Genomic DNA, 6000 nt, shown 5'->3' on the forward strand with positions numbered 1-6000 from the left:
TTTATTAAATCGTTAGAGTAATTAAGTATTTGTAGTTAAGAATTTTAATTTTTACATATAATTAAAATAAATACTCATAGAACTATTATCTATATGGCTATGCAGAATTTCAGAAGCCATATATTCACAAACAAACAAACAAACAAAGAAACAAACAAACAAACACACACACACACACACACACACACAGAGGCAGGCATGCATATGTATATAAATATGTGCGGGCGCGTGTGCATACGTACAATAATCGTGCATTGAATGTACGCTGCGATTTTATTGCATTCCTCGAGAGTCACTGACTTATATAGTGGTAATTGAAACGTAAATCTATTTTATAAAAAAATTAAGATGAACAAATTGTCACGTCATAATCGATACACATTTCAAAGAGAATTTTTAGCTTGTAATGCACTGTTTGTGATTGAATTGAGTACATAACACTTGTTCAAACTTCAAAATGCGTGCTATTTACACTTTTAAGAAGTTGAAATTTATTTACTCCATTGCTAGTGCAGTTTGACAATAAAGAGCATTTAAAACAAATTTTTTTAACCCATTCCAGTTTCTCTCTTTTTACAAGAGAAAAATATTTATATTCCTATTTTCATTTCTTGAAGTAAGAAATTGTACGTTCTATTTAGTTAGATGCTTTATATTGTAATTTTACGTTCTAATATTTTTTATTTAATAAAGTAACAATCTTTAAAAATGCGACTTCATTTTCTCTCGTACCTGCCCTTTTTTATTCCGTAAGTCAATAATATTCAGTTCTGAAATAAAAGTTAAGTTTCATTTCATATGCATTTGCATTTACATTTTATTGCTAATAATATAAGATTTTATTGCTACATAATATAAGATACTAATTATAATTAAATTAAAAATATTACGTAATTTTAAAAACGTCATTTCTTATGTACGATCACTGCTTTGTAAAGTATACTAATATTATTCTATATTATCAAATTTTAAATCGAGACAAACTATACCAAGACAAATGCTTTTTGCACTTGATTCTATTAAATATATTTACTTGCGTAAATATGTTTGCTTTAAACATCCTAAAGTAAATGTCAATGCATAAGGATGTAATTAATTTGAAAACCGAAAAAAACTTCAAAGAGAACGAATTATCAATTGTAATCTTGATGATTTTAAAATTATTTAACCAAACATTCAAAAAGAAACAAAATGATTATTTTATTATTAAATTGTTGCAATGTAGCAGAGTTAATGATTGATTCCGCATACATCTTGTTGCTAGTGTTGGCAACAATGTTTAGCAAAATAAACATTCAATAAAAACAATTCTTAATGTGATTTTCTTGTTAACGAATTATAAAAGTTCCTCAATGAAAATGTATTCACATTGAAATGTTCAATTATAATAACAAATAACAATTCGATTGTGTAATCTTGCTAACTTTCCTTTAAATTATCGCTAAAAAAAAAAAAAAAAAAAAAAAAATTAAGGTGATTTTTTTACATAATTACTTTACGAAACAAATTTCATAACTTGATTTTCGGTCCTCTGACATAAAATTAATTTTTTCGCAATCTGCTTGATTAAGAGGAGACAGCCAGAATAATGATTAATTATTCAAGAAATTTGACAGACCTCTGAATCGTCGATGGCAAACGTTACATGTATACGTGCGACATACATGGATTAACCAAACATTTGAATCACTACTTAAAAAAAAAGAGGGAGAAAACATGACACGAACACCAAACACCAACGACAATTTATATAAAAGAAAGAAATACGAAGTTAATAGTTATCGTAATAAAAAGTATAATCCCTCCTCCAAGTCACCCACAAAACACTCATTCAATCAAACGAACGTGAAAAAAAAACCATAAACCTTTGTTTGATTGTTTGTACAGAGTTAACAACGAAGACGAGGAGGAGGAGGAGGAGGAGGAGGAGGAGGAGGAGGAGGAGGATGAGGAGGAGGAGGAGGACGAGGAAGAGGAGAGAATGAGGATGACGAGGTAGACGAGATCAAATTGGAACTGGAAGAATTGAATCAGCTGGAAGCCTTCGATAACAATACGATGTCGGCAGTGACAACGGTTGCAACGACCTTTCGAAGTAGATGCTCATCGTCCTCGTCAACGGCCATCGTCGGCCTCAAAAGCACTAATCATCAAGCTGTTGACGAAGACATGGAAAACAACGAAAACCAGGGCCACGATGATATGGCGTGTAGTGCAACATCAGCAGTGGAGCCCATTCGCAGCATCCTCGTGCGCATGGACTCGGGCATCTTAAAACGTCTCTTTCAGTGCAGCCAATGCGATCAGATATTCGCGAGCGTGAAACACTGCGTGCGCCACATGTCCGTCGGGCATCCGCGTAGCCGAAAGTACCGAGTCGCATATCGCTGCAAAACCTGCCAGAAGCTGTTTCGCACCAAGTACGGCTGCGAGAACCACATCCAAGGCAAGCACAAGAACCGCACGTTCCAGTGCCGCTTCTGCGGCTTTAAAACCGCGAGTGTGACCTACATCAAGAAACACGAGCGCAACCACATCGACGACTACGAGATCAGGTGCGACATTTGCGGCAAGGGCTTCGCCTCGAAAACCGTGCTCGTGAGACACATGATAAGCCACACGGGCGAGAAGCCCTTCGTCTGTGAGGTCTGTAACGCGAGCTACGCGGACAAACGGAGCTTGCAGCTACACGCAACTGTTCACGATCCCCAAGGCAGACCCAAGAAGTACACCTGCGACGTGTGCGACTACTCGAGCTTTTGGAAAAATGCCGTTAAGACGCACATGAAAGTGCACACCGGTGCCAAAGTCATATGTGACGAGTGCGGCCAAGCCGTGGCGAGCAACTATTACTTAAAGATACACAAGAGAATTCATAGCGACGAGAAGCCGTTTACATGTGACGTCTGCTCCAAGGGGTTCAGGCAGATGAAGAATTTGGTCGTTCACCAAAGAACGCATACCAAGATCAAGCCGTACAAGTGCCGGAACTGCGACAAAAGCTTCTCACAAAATGTTTGGTTGAAAAAACACAAGTGCAATCCAACGTAGCTATTATAGGGACCAGCTTGCGACGGTTTGGCGTCCTTTCCTAAGCAAAATTCTCTCTTATCGCGTGATAATCTTGCGATCAATGAACTGTCGGGAATCGGGAATGTCGGCATCACTACTTTATAAAATAATCTCAATTACGAACCAACTATTTTGTACATTCTCGAGATAAGGAATCATAAATATATCGATTGTGCATTTCTATGTATAATAGGCATATACTTAAAAATATAAATTTAAAATTCTATTCCGTTAGATATTTGTAAATAATTATTACGGGTTTCGTAATCTTCGATATTATTATTATTATTATTATTATTATTATTATTATTATTATTATTATTATTAATCGAATATCTAATGTAAAGTAAACGTTTGTACAAAGAAAGTCGATGTAGAAAGTCGATAATGGTTATTCATAAAATATCTTAAAAATCTGCAATTAAATTTACCTTTACTTTTACTTTTTTTCTTTTTTCTTTTATTTTTTACAATATAAGATTATAATATTAGCATGCTTGAAATATATTTGAAAGAGGAAAGGTTTTTACTATTTTCAGTCAATGAATAATGTCAAATAGTTTCCGATATGTATGCATCCATATTTAATATTTTCAAATATTTAATTCTTAAGAACATTAATTGAATCTATTTTATGTTTATTATGCTTGTGACAATTTCAATTTCAATTCGGTTAAATTTCAAATTGTACATGTATAACAATTGAATATTTCATTTCTGTGTTAAACAAGATTATTACTAGCTTTTTATTAGAATTTCTTAAAAACGGAAAATATATTTTTACAACGATTGATTAATTCGTTGGAATACAATAATTGTTACAATCAATTTAGTTATTAATGTACTTGTTAATCTCAATGTCTTATTAACGAATCAAATAACATCGATCAATTAAATTATAATCTGATTTTATGCATTACGGTCATATGCACAGTGGCAAATTGAAAAAAATAATTTCTTATTATTGTTGAATGTAAACGCTACACAATTACTTTTAAATGGATTTTATACGAAAACTACAAGACTGACTTAACATAAAAACGATGAAATTTTTCTAATAAATAGAAGTATATTTATTATAAAGATAAGAAATAAAATAAAATTATTGTTGTTGAAGAGGTATTTTATTTGACACTTCTCTGAATGTTTTGTTCTTAAATTATGTCTTATGTAGAGTAAGATAGTAATTAAAAGCTGCAGTTGGATTATTTCCTATATATATCAGTTCTTGGAGATAAAGCCCCCAAGAAATATGAAATCTTAATCGATTTCTGGCTTTAATTGAAGAGCATAAATTTAAAATTATCATTGATGAGTGTGCAAAGTTAACAACAATTACTTCAAAAGGATTATATTTTATTTGATATCACAGGTAAGGAAATGTTTTATGTAGGAGAACACGTATTATAGAAATATATGCAGAAAAGTTATTTTTGTTTTTTGCATATAAAATATTATAAATTTTTGGGTTTTTTCTTTGGTTTTTTAATCTCTTTTTTTCTTTTTTTTTCCTTTTTTTTTCTTTTTTCTTTTTTTAATATTTAGAATATATATCAATTGTGATAGATTTGTATAATAATTGCTTGATTGAGAAACATACTTTAAAAGTTTGAAATTACAATCGCACTTAACCAAAGTTTATTATTATATAAGGTACTTTAATTCTTAAGTTTTAATCGTGAAATTTGTTTACAAAAAGAATTTATTTCGTTTTATATTAATGTAATGGATTACAATTTTTTCTTTGAATTGAACGATAAATGGCTTGTTGAAAATCATTTCACGTATCATGAAATTAATAATATTCATCTGCATATGAAGTATCGTGAGTAAGTAACCGCTTAAACATTTAAAATAAAACTGAGCATTAATTTAGAAAGAAAGTAATGTCAATAAGCACTTATCAGTTCTAATATTTAAGTCCTCAGTTTTTGATTAAACGTTAATCGTACTTGCATCCAAAACCTCTCTTTAAAATCCTTGGAATACCTTGATTGAATAATAATCCCTTTCTCATTATTATTTTCAGAATAAAGAGAACGAGATCGAGAGTACCAGCGATCCTGCAGCGAAAAAGAAAAATTGAAGCTGCAGAATATGACATTGATCAATCAGAAGCCAAAGTACTCGCATCGTCCATGATCGGACAGTGCAAGCTACAATCAGTTTTGAAAGGCATGGATCGCATAATCTTGGTGAAGCCCTACGTGCAAGCCTCCAATACACAAGCCCCAATTACCTCGATAATGCCTTCGAGTAGCGATGAAGAAGCGGACGAGACGTCGGAGGCGCAGGAGACCGAGGAACACACGACTTTTCAGTGCGATTCTTGCGACGAATCATTCGATGATCGTTCCGCCCTAATAATCCATAAGACGGAAAAGTCAATAGTACGTACACGAGCGGCGTTGCGCGAACCAATGGTGAAATACGACTGCGACATGTGTAAGCGACTCTTCGTTTCCAAGGGTATGCTTGCTCGCCACTACAAGAACTGCGGTGTCCTCGAATTTGGCAGTCTACCAACTAATTACCGGCGCCGTCGTCCGCGAAACCCCGTGCGGTCCAAGAGGAACAGGAAAGAAGGTCCAGCCGCTTGCCAGAAATGCAACAAAGTATTCAAAAAGGATAAGTACCTTAAGGTCCATATGACAACTGCTCACGGTGAGCATATTGTTTGTCAGCTATGCGAAGAGCGACTTGACACGATTGTACTATTGAAAGCGCACATGCGCGATCAGCACAGCGGCGACTTCACCGAATACTGCAAGATCTGCAACAAGGGTTTCTACCTACGTCAGTCCCTTAAAGTGCATCTGGCAGCTCATACGCGTGACAATAAGCCCTGCGTATGTGACATTTGTCAAAAAAGCTTCCGACACGACGTGTACTTGCGCAAGCATGTGCAGTTCGTACATGTCGAGCTGA

At 34.1% G+C, this 6000-nt stretch overlaps 1 protein-coding gene across 1 annotated transcript in view; it reads left to right on the top strand.

Moving 5' to 3' along the window:
- The window catches only part of LOC105365624 (zinc finger protein 845), a 74797-nt gene that overhangs the window by 20973 nt on the left and 47824 nt on the right, over positions 1-6000 (top strand). The gene's annotated exons all lie outside the window — the stretch shown is intronic.

The sequence above is a fragment of the Ceratosolen solmsi genome, unplaced genomic scaffold, assembly GCF_000503995.2.
Source record: "Ceratosolen solmsi marchali unplaced genomic scaffold, CerSol_1.0 scaffold48, whole genome shotgun sequence".
Lineage (NCBI taxonomy): Eukaryota > Metazoa > Arthropoda > Insecta > Hymenoptera > Agaonidae > Ceratosolen > Ceratosolen solmsi.